Raw genomic sequence first — 11,179 nt, forward strand, 5'->3', positions numbered from 1 at the left:
TTCCGATGACAAACATGTCCCTTAGTGCTTCATTAAGGTGGTCTCCAAAATCACACGGTGCAGCTAGTCAAAGTGTGCAGCATATTGAGTAATTTCTTGGCTTTCGGGTCGTCGGTAAATGTAGAACATTTGCCAGGCTGTGAGGATGCTTTCTTTCGATTTTAATTGCTCCTGTATAAGTTTACAAGTTCCTCATAGTTTTTGGTGGTTGTCTTCGCTGGGGCTAGTGAGTCCCTGACGAGACAATGGATGGTGGGCCCACAACTGCTAAACAGGAAGGCCCTGCGCTTGTTCGGTCATGTAGCCGGTGTGTCCCCATTCAGGTCATTAGCGATAAAGAAATGTTCTAGTGTTTCTACAAAAGCATCCTAATCTTCCCCCTCAGTAAATTGCTGAAAGTTGCTGAGATTCGACATGCTGAGCGTGTAGTTCATGACCTCGTATCCTCGTCGCCAGTTGTAGTGTATGTAGGCACTTTTAGTAATGATTCCACAAGGCAGGGTATGATACTTAAACTGTGTAGATTGTAGTCCTTTATTTGCAGCTCCTCGAGTGAGGACACTGAGCTGTGAGCTTCCTTCTATACTGGGTTACCTGCAGCAGGTAACCCTTAGGTCTCCAGTAAACATAGAAACATAGAAAATAGGTGCAGGAGTAGGCCATTCGGCCCTTCTAGCCTGCACCGCCATTCAATGAGTTCATGGCTGAACATTCAACTTCAGTACCCCATTCCTGCTTTCTCGCCATACCCCTTGATCCCCCTAGCAGTAAGGACCTCATCTAACTCCTTTTTGAATATATTTAGTGAATTGGCCTCAACAACTTTCTGTGGTAGAGAATTCCACAGGTTCACCACTCTCTGGGTGAAGAAGTTCCTCCGCATCTCGGTCCTAAATGGCTTACCCCTTATCCTTAGACTGTGACCCCTGGTTCTGGACTTCCCCAACATTGGGAACATTCTTCCTGCAGCTAACCTGTCTAACCCCGTCAGAATTTTATATGTTTCTATGAGGTCCCCTCTCATTCTTCTGAACTCCAGTGAATACAAGCCCAGTTGATCCAGTCTTTCTTGATAGGTCAGTCCCGCCATCCCGGGAATCAGTCTGGTGAACCTTCGCTGCACTCCCTCAATAGCAAGAATGTCCTTCCTCAGGTTAGGAGACCAAAACTGTACACAATACTCCAGGTGTGGCCTCACCAATGCCCTGTACAACTGTAGCAACACCTCCCTGCCCCTGTACTCAAATCCCCTTGCTATGAAGGCCAACATGCCATTTGCTTTCTTAACCGCTTGCTGTACCAGCATGCCAACCTTCAATGACTGATGTACCATGACACCTGGGTCTTGTTGTACCTCCCCTTTTCCTAATCTGTCACCATTCAGATAATAGTCTGTCTCTCTGTTTTTACCACCAAAGTGGATAACCTCACATTTATCCACATTATACTTCATCTGCCATGCATTTGCCCACTCACCTAACCTATCCAAGTCGCTCTGCAGCCTCACAGCATCCTCCTCGCAGCTCACACTGCCACCCAACTTAGTGTCATCCGCAAATTTGGAGATACTACATTTAATCCCCTCATCTAAATCATTAATGTACAGTGTAAACAGCTGGGGCCCCAGCACAGAACCTTGCGGTACCCCACTTGTCACTGCCTGCCATTCTGAAAAATTCCCATTTACTCCTACTCTTTGCTTCCCGTCTGACAACCAGTTCTCAATCCATGTCAGTACACTACCCCCAATCCCATGTGCTCTAACTTTGCACATCAATCTCTTGTGTGGGACCTTGTCGAACGCCTTCTGAAAGTCCAAATATACCACATCAACTGGTTCTCCCTTATCCACTCTACTGGAAACATCCTCAAAAAATTCCAGAAGATTTGTCGAGCATGATTTCCCTTTCACAAATCCATGCTGACTTGGACCTATCATGTCACCTCTTTCCAAATGCACTGCTATGACATCCTTAATAATTGATTCCATCATTTTACCCACTACCGATGTCAGGCTGACCGGTCTATAATTCCCTGTTTTTTCTCTCCCTCCTTTTTTAAAAAGTGGGGTTACATTGGCTACCCTCCACTCCATAGGAACTGATCCAGAGTCAATGGAATGTTGGAAAATGACTGTCAACGCATCCACTATTTCCAAGGCCACCTCCTTAAGTACTCTGGGATGCAGTCCATCAGGCCCTGGGGATTTATCGGCCTTCAATCCCATCAATTTCCCCAACACAATTTCCCGGCTAATAAGGATTTCCCTCAGTTCCTCCTCCTTACTAGACCCCCCGACCCCTTTTATAACCGGAAGGTTGTTCGTGTCCTCCTTCGTGAATACCGAACCAAAGTACTGGTTCAATTGGTCCGCCATTTCTTTGTTCCCCGTTATGACTTCCCCTGATTCTGACTGCAGGGGACCTACATTTGTCTTTACTAACCTTTTTCTCTTTACATATCTATAGAAACTTTTGCAATCCGTCTTAATGTTCCCTGCAAGCTTCTTCTCATACTCCATTTTCCCTGCCCTAATCAAACCCTTTGTCCTCCTCTGCTGAGTTCTAAATTTCTCCCAGTCCCCAGGTTCGCTGCTATTTCTGGCCAATTTGTATGCCACTTCCTTGGCTTTAATACTATCCCTGATTTCCCTTGATAGCCACGGTTGAGCCACCTTCCCTTTTTTATTTCTATGCCAGACAGGAATGTACAATTGTTGTAGTTCATCCATGCGGTCTCTAAATGTCTGCCATTGCCCATCCACAGTCAACCCCTTAAGTATCATTCGCCAATCCATCTCAGCCAATTCACGCCTCATACCTTCAAAGTTAGCCTTCTTTAAGTAGCAGCACCTTCTGGTGTACAGGTAAAGTGTGTACAGTGTAAGGGTACATACAGTGTTACAAACATCACACAATAAACAAGCATGCATAAATAACAGCAACCATGCCCACGCCCCCCTCCAGATTGCAAGAAAGGGCCCGTGGTGGCTACATAGCTGCAAGACTCTTATGTCAGAAGCTGATAACTGAACGATTTGCCTGAAAGAACGTTGCTGTGAGTGACAACGCTGACACACTGCTGTGTGTGCAGCTCAGACATCAATGGTGGGCATCACCTTGGTGCCAGTTAAAGTATAAGTTGATTGAAGTTATGTTTTATTTAACCCTTTCATGTTAAGGAATCACCAGCTATCTGAGACAATGTGCAACAAGGCTATGTTGAATTTAAAAAGTTTTATGCGACCATTGGTCTGAAATCATAAGTATCACGGGCAAAAACACTCCACCCCTACCCACAACCCACTTTTTCCACCATTGACATCAATCAAATGGTCAACATGTCCAGCAACACAGAATACAAATGCAAAGCAGGAAGGTGGCCCCCTTCCCCCCATACAGTACAACAAATTACAAACACCCAGATGGAGATATAACACAGCCTTCACCTGCGGGCATGTACCTCACTTTCCTTCCCCCCTCTTCTTCTCCCCACTACTACCCCTTCCCCCCTCGCTCCACGTGGCCTGGCCGAAGAGCTCCTCAGGCGGTGCCTCATTGGGGGGGGATGAAGGCAGAGGCGGCGGTTGCACGGATACGGGAATGGGGGGGTGACGAGGGGGGAACCAGAAGCAAGATCTTAGTCCTACCTCTCATCTGTCGTTCGCAGTGGTGGTGCGGAACCTAGGGGTGGAGTGCCGCACTCCGGGACCACTGGGAGGCCTGTGCCAGCAGTGTTCCTGGCTATCACCTGCAGAGCCTCCGCTATGTGTGGAACGTACTCAGTCATGGTGGCCAGCTGTCGGGATATGCCCCCCAATGCACCGAGGATCTGGTCACCGATGTCTACAGTCCTCCTGGACAACTGTTAATCTCTCCGATCTCTTGTGGCGCTCGTGGACCAGACCTGCCGCGTCCACAAAACTGCCGCGGGTCGGTGCCATCTTAGGGACAAATGGGGTGCCCTGTGGCGAGGTGCTTGGGGCCGTTACCTCCAGAGTGGAGGCGAGAATGACCAGAGGAGCACTAGATGGCCTTCGCGTGTAATCGCTTCTGGAGCATTGTAGAATTTACCAATATTTCACAAAGATTCCTTGTACCTTTCCCCTGCAGAGGAGAAGAATCCCTTTCTGGATTTTTAAAATGGAAGAAAAAACTTCGGACACAAATGAGTTTAAAGAGGCAGACGAGGCCTGCAGGGGCCTGCATTCATGGAGAACCCCCCTCCCCCGTGTTTGGACTCATAGGAAAGGGAATTTCATTTGGAACTTGATGAACATTTTGGTATCCTAGGAAAAACTCTGAGGAAAATACCTAAGAGCTTTACAAGTTTAAGATCTCTAAAGGAACATTTTTGGAACAGACTGCCAGAACAGAGGGTGGGACTTCACTCAGGAATTGGGTATTGGAGCTAATTCAATCTGTCTGGGAGAATGAATCGATCGATAACTAACAAGAACTGTGAAACATAAAAATTCGCTCCCTAGTGACAATAAACGCATCAAGAGCTATCAGGCTAATCACCGGAGACCATTAGTGGTATGCATGTTCAAATAGACCTATAGAAAATCACGGGCCCTGCCCAACGGCCCAAGAGTTTAAACACTGCTTCAACAATACCAACAGGTGATTTTCCACATTAACACATCATAATCAAATTACTGTTGAATGAGCCCGACAAATTCTGACAAAGAAAAGAGCTTAAAACTAATGAACAGCTCCTTTGAAACAAAGAGCTGGGCCAGATTTGGTGGGAGATAAGGAAGCCTTTTTGGGGTATATCTATTCCCAGTTTTACAAGGAAAAGAACACAAGCAGCCGGAGGTGGGGAGTGAAGAAATAGAGTAGTGGAGAAAACTACAAGAAATCATCAAGGACCGACCGAGCACGAGGCCCACGAAACGGAAGGTTGTCAGCAACCAAATTGACAACCCGGGCCACCACAACCAGCGAAACAACCAACCGAAACCAACTCAGCAAAAACCGAAGAATCGACATTTATTTCTACTCTACAATCTACTTCTGAACGACCAACGAGTGAGAAATTACCAAAAAGGACTAACTAAAACTATTGCTAACCAAAGAAAATGGGTACTTACCTCATATATTCAAAACGCAACTTACCGCATTAACGGACTCACCCCAACTGAAGACTACGCAGTCCGAAGTCCTCTCTTCCGTCCGGGGTACAGCTCACCTAGAAGGCCAAGTGCAGTGAACCCCGAAACCGTGATTCACCGGCAACTGTCAAAAGGGATTGGTGAGCATAGCCCCTGAACCCCCAGAGCTATAACTTAGTTAGGGGAATTGGGAGGGGGGAGGCTGGGATAACTTGTGTAACTGTCTCTACATTCTCCTCTTTAGAGTTTAAGCTGCATTCTTTGCCTCACAGGCTGTATGTTGACAATTTATTCAACGTGTTGTACCCCTCAGTGTGCATTGGTATCACTATTCTTTGTGTGTTATTAAAGGTGTTCCTTTTGCTTCCTTTTAAACACAATAAAGCCATACCTGCTTCCTACCTTTAAACCGATTGTCTGTCCAAGTCTGTCACAGTCCCTTCATAATTCCAGATTCTAGAACCAAGGGTGTGGGAGCGATTCCAAACCGCAAATATAAGGTCAGAAGGGAAAGCTGACCCCACCTCGAAGACCACCCCTTACAGCGTGGTGATGCAGGTTCCCCGAAGTCCACGCTCTCACCTGTTGAGAACAGACCCAGTGGATTGACAGGCAAGAATCAGAGCTCCTCAGCATCAGAAGCAGGATCGTCTGGTGAGTCCGGCCCCGCGCCCCCACCTTCTGGCCTCTGTGGTCTTGCCTGGGGCCGCGCTGCTGGCTGAGCTGCAAAACACAAATGAGGTTATTAGAGGAGAAGGGAGTTCTAGGGTCACAAGGTGAGTCCAGTGCTACACACAGCAAATGCACGACAAAAGCACCACTACTATCAAAATCATCACAGACATCACATTTCATGACCATCAGCACATTGTGCATTGGCAATGATTTTCATTAGGCCAGCATTATTTATAGGACAATTTTAGAAATCATCTATCATATATGAATAGTCAGATATCAGTGGTTGTGGCATCTATTGACTTTACATCACACAATGGTGTAAACTTTACTCACGTCGCATCACTCCAGGGTCTGCAGATGCTTGTGTGGCCGTCTGGGGGTGCCTCCCCATGAGTGTGAGCATCCGCTCCTCCATCGCTGTGATGTCACTGAGGACTGGTGTCCCCCCACCCGTTCGCCTCTGCACGGACCTCATCGTCGATAGCTTCTTCTATAAAAGGTGACAGGACGACATGGCATGAGATCATTGCGTGATATCATTGATAGGTAGTGTCACACAGTCAACACATAACCAACAGTTGTAATCATGATTATTATGATAATTATAATTCTTTACCTACCTCCAAGCCAATTTTGGATCCAACTTGCCACTTTGCCCTAGCTGGACGATGGTGGAGAGGTGTTGGAGGAGGATGGAGTGGTCAACTGTGTCAAAGGCTGCAGACAGGTCCAGAAGGACAAGGAGGGATAGTTTACGCAATAACGCAATAGTAAGGAAAGACATCAGCTTGGATGATGTGGAATCGGTATGGGTAGAGCTGCAGAATACCAAAGGGAAGAAAACACTAGTGGGAGTTGTGTACAGACCATCAAACAGTAGTAGTGAGGTTGGGGACAGCATCAAAAAAGAAATTAGGGATGCATGCAATAAAGGCAGTTATCATGGGCGACTTTAATCTACATATACATTGGGCTAACCAAACTTGTAGCAATACGGTGGAGGAAGATTTCCTGGAGTGTATTAGGGATAGTTTTCGACACCAATATGTCGAGGAACCAACTATAGGGCTGGCCATCCTAGACTGGGTGATGTGTAACGAGAAAGGACTAATTAACAATCTTGTTGTGCGACGTTCCTTGGGGAAGAGTGACCATAATATGGTAGAATTCTTTATTAAGATGGAGAGTGACACAGTTAATTCAGAGACTAGGGTCCTGAACTTAAGGAAAGGTAACTTCAATGGTATGAGACGTGAATTGGCTAGAATAAACTGGCGAGTGATACTTAAAGGGTTGACGGCGGATAGGCAATGGCAAACATTTAAAGATTACATGGATGAACTTCAAGAATTGTACATCCGTGTCTGGAGTTAAAAAAAACAGGGAAGGTGGCTCAACTGTGGCTAAATAGGGAAATTAGGGATAGTGTTAAATCTAAGGAAGAGGCATATAAATTGGCCAGAAAAAGCAGAAAACCTGAGGACTGGGAGAAATTTAGAATTCAGCAGAGGAGGACAAAGGGTTTAATTAGGAGGGGTAAATAAAGTATGAGAGGAAGCTTGCTGGGAACATAAAAACTGACTGCAAAAGCTTCTATAGATATGTGAAGAGAAAAAGATTAGTGAAGACAAACATAGGTCTCTTGCAGTCAGAATCAGATGAATTTATAATGGGGAACAAAGAAATGGCAGACCAATTGAACAAATACTTTGGTTCTGTCTTCACGAGGGAAGACACAAATAACCTTCCGGAAATACTAGGGGACCGAGGGTCTAGCGAGAAGGAGGAACTGAAGGAAATCCTTATTAGTCAGGAAATTATGTTAGGGAAATTGATGGGATTGAAGGCCAATAATTCCACAGGGCCAGATAGTCTGCATCCCAGAGTATTTAATGATGTGGCCCTAGAAATAGTGGATGCATTGGTGGTCACTTTTCAACATTTTATCAACCCTGGATCAGTTCCTATGGACTGGAGGGTAGTTAATGTTACACCACTTTTTAAAAAAGGAGGGAGAGAGAAAACAGGGAATTATAAACCAGTTAGCCTGACATCAGTAGTGGGGGAAATGTTGGAATCAATTATTAAGGATGAAATAGCAGCGCATTTGGAAAGCAGTGACAGGATTGGTCCAAGTCATGGATTTATGAAAGGGAAATCATGCTTCACAAATCTTCTCGACGTTTTTGAGGATGTAACTAGTAGAGTGGACAAGGGAGAGCCAGTGGATCTGGTGTATTTGGACTTTCAAAAGGCTTTTGACAAGGTCCCACACAAGAGATTAGTGTGCAAAATTAAAGCACATGGTATTGAGGGTAATGTATTGATGTGAATAGAGAACTGGTTGGCAGACAGGAAGCAGAGAGTCGGGATAAACGGGTCCTTTTCAGAATGGCAGGCAGTGACTAGTGGGATGCCGCAGGGCTCAATGCTGGGACCCCAGCTATTTACAATATATATCAATGATTTAGATGAAGGAATTGAGTGCAATATCTCCAAGTTTGCAGATGACACTAAGCAGGGTGGCAGTGTGAGCTTTGAGAAGGATGCTGAGTGACTGCAGGGTGACTTGGACAGGTTAGGTGAGTGGGCAAATGCATGGCAGATGCAATATAATCTGGATAAATGTGAGGTTATCCACTTTGGTAGCAAAAACAGGAAAGCAGAACATTATCTGAATGGCGACAGATTAGGAAAAGGGGAGATGCAACAAGACCTGGGTGTCATGGTACATCAATCATTGAAAGTTGGCATGCAGATACAGCAGGCGGTGAATAAGGCAAATGGCATGTTGGCCTGCATTGCTAGGGGATTTGAGTATACGAACAGGGAGGTCTTATTGCAGTTGTACAGGGCCTTGGTGAGGCCTCACCTGGAATATTGTGTTCAGTTTTGGTCTCCTAATCTTAGGAAGGGCGTTGTTGCTATTGAGGGAGTGCAGCGAAGGTTCACCAGACTGATTCCCGGGATGGCAGGACTGACATATGAGGAGAGACTGGATCGACTGGGCCTGTATTCACTGGTGTTTAGAAGAATGAGAGGGGATCTCATAGAAACACATAAAATTCTGACGGGATTGGACAGGTTAGATGTAGGAAGAATGTTCCCGATACTGGGGAAGTCCAGAACCAGGGGTCACAGTCTAAGGATAAGGGGACCGAGATGAGGAGAAACTTCTTCACTCAGAGAGTTGTTAACTTGTGGAATTCTCTCCCGCAGAAAGTTGTTGAGGTCAGTTCATTCGATATATTCAAGAGGGAGTTAGATATGGCCCTTACGGCTATAGATATCAAGAGGTATGGAGAGAAAACAGGAAGGGGGTACTGAGGTGAATGATCAGGCATGATCTTATTGAATGGTGGTGCAGGCTCGAAGGGCCGAATGGCCTACTCCTGCACCTATTTTCCATGTTTCTATGTTTCTCTGTTTCTAAGAGAGTAGGAAGGTTGTAGAGTAATGAAGTGTTGGTGTTGGGATTTTGGATGACAGAGTATACGAGAGAGGAGAGATGAGAGGCAGCATAATGACATTAGATGCTGACCAGGAAGGGAAAGAGAGAAAAAGCGGAAGAAGGAAGTGTAAATAGAATTCAATGGCTCTGGTCAGAAGTGACAGCCAAAATGCACACGCAAATAGACATAGGCGAAAAACTAAAAAAGAAATGATATATAAATATTCAAAAATAAATATTTTCAAAAATAAATATCACCAAAAGTAAAGCATTAGGCATTGCATAAACGTGGCTGATGCACACATACCTGTTCTCTTTTAACTTCCACTGTGGATAGTTAGCTATCAGCAAACGTAGCCTTTATTGATCATGCAGCATTTTGGGGTTCTATAACACCGTACGTTTCTTTGTGGGATGCTACAAAAGGTATTAGTTAATGATTTATTACAGTATTAAAATTAAAGCAATGCATTTGACACACACAGCACACGTTAGGAGGGAGGGACTTGTAATGCATAGATAGTCTATGCAATTCACCCCAAAAGAGCCTGGTAAAACAATCCATTTAATACTCTCACCTTGGGCCATCAGGAGCAAGATAAGCTTCCGATTCCAATGGCTACTACATCATTTCTAAAGTAATCATGGAGTAGCAAGAAAGTGGGCCTTTTATTCTTTTTAAGCACGGGGGAGATGTTGGATGTTTTACTTCTGATAATTTCAGGACTGTCTCGGATAATGCCTATGGGCCTAGTTATGATATTGTGTATTATCTCGTGGCTATGGAAACCAACCATATAATATTTTCTCTCTCCTTTTTAAATTATTCATGATCACTTAACATCTTGTGTTGTAATGCTACAATATTCTTCGGCTGCTCCACCAACAGGGTGGCTCATGTTTCTGGAAATGGGTTTGTTATTTGATATTTAATTTGAATATTGTACGCTCAGCTACAGTCAGCCCTTGGAGCTGAGAAGAATGTCCTTGGTCACCACACATAACACTTCTAATTTATGCCTGAGTGAATTCTATCATTGCTTCACCCTTAATGAGAGAAAGTGTTTGCATACAGATAAAATTAAATTCTAAGGTCGGCTGACTCAGCCAACAGGTAACATTTATACAACCGCAGAGGGAACAAATAGATTTCTCAAGGAGCTTTAAAGCAAAAATAAACCAGCTGTTTAGGCCCAGGGTCTATTTCAAATCAATTGGGTAATAAACCTGAACAGCACACTTCTCAAGACATTTGTTTGCAGTCAACTTTAAAAGATTCTTAGATTACATAAAAAAATCTACAACCCTCCCCTTCCAAGGAACTATCCTTCAAATACTTCAAATAATTACGACACTGCAAGAAAAAACAATTCAAAGTCTGGAAAAACATTTGACTACAGAAATTTATCAGAACTCCAATTATATATATATATTTTTTTACAAAAATGGATTTCATGGAGTTTTTTAGATGGCTCAAGTGTAACTGCACCATATCACATGACACTGAGCCATACTGGTTCCAGGTTCCATCCTGGACTATGCTGAGCGAGTTTATCTCATTGGGCTGTGATACAATTGCCCAAACAAACCTAGGTGCGAGAGGGGTGGAGGGGGGGCGGAAGAACAGCAGTGCTCCTGATCCTGGTTGTCATCCAGTGACTCCTACAGGAAGGTGTACATGGGTGACTGTTGGATGGGAACAAGATCGAGCTCAGCTATGATACTGTCCCATGGTCAAGATGGCCTGCTGACACTTGCTCACAAGATGACTCACCACTGAGCCAAGGTACCATGGGAAACCATTGCCCATGAAATTGCGCTCCAGTATGAGATACAGCCTTGCGGAGAGAAAATTGGAAACAAAGTTAACTCAATCTGGAATCATCCTGATTTGATTTTAATGTTGGGAAATACAATCCATACTGCCTGAC

Source organism: Pristiophorus japonicus, chromosome 1 (assembly GCF_044704955.1).
Source record: "Pristiophorus japonicus isolate sPriJap1 chromosome 1, sPriJap1.hap1, whole genome shotgun sequence".
NCBI lineage: Eukaryota > Metazoa > Chordata > Chondrichthyes > Pristiophoridae > Pristiophorus > Pristiophorus japonicus.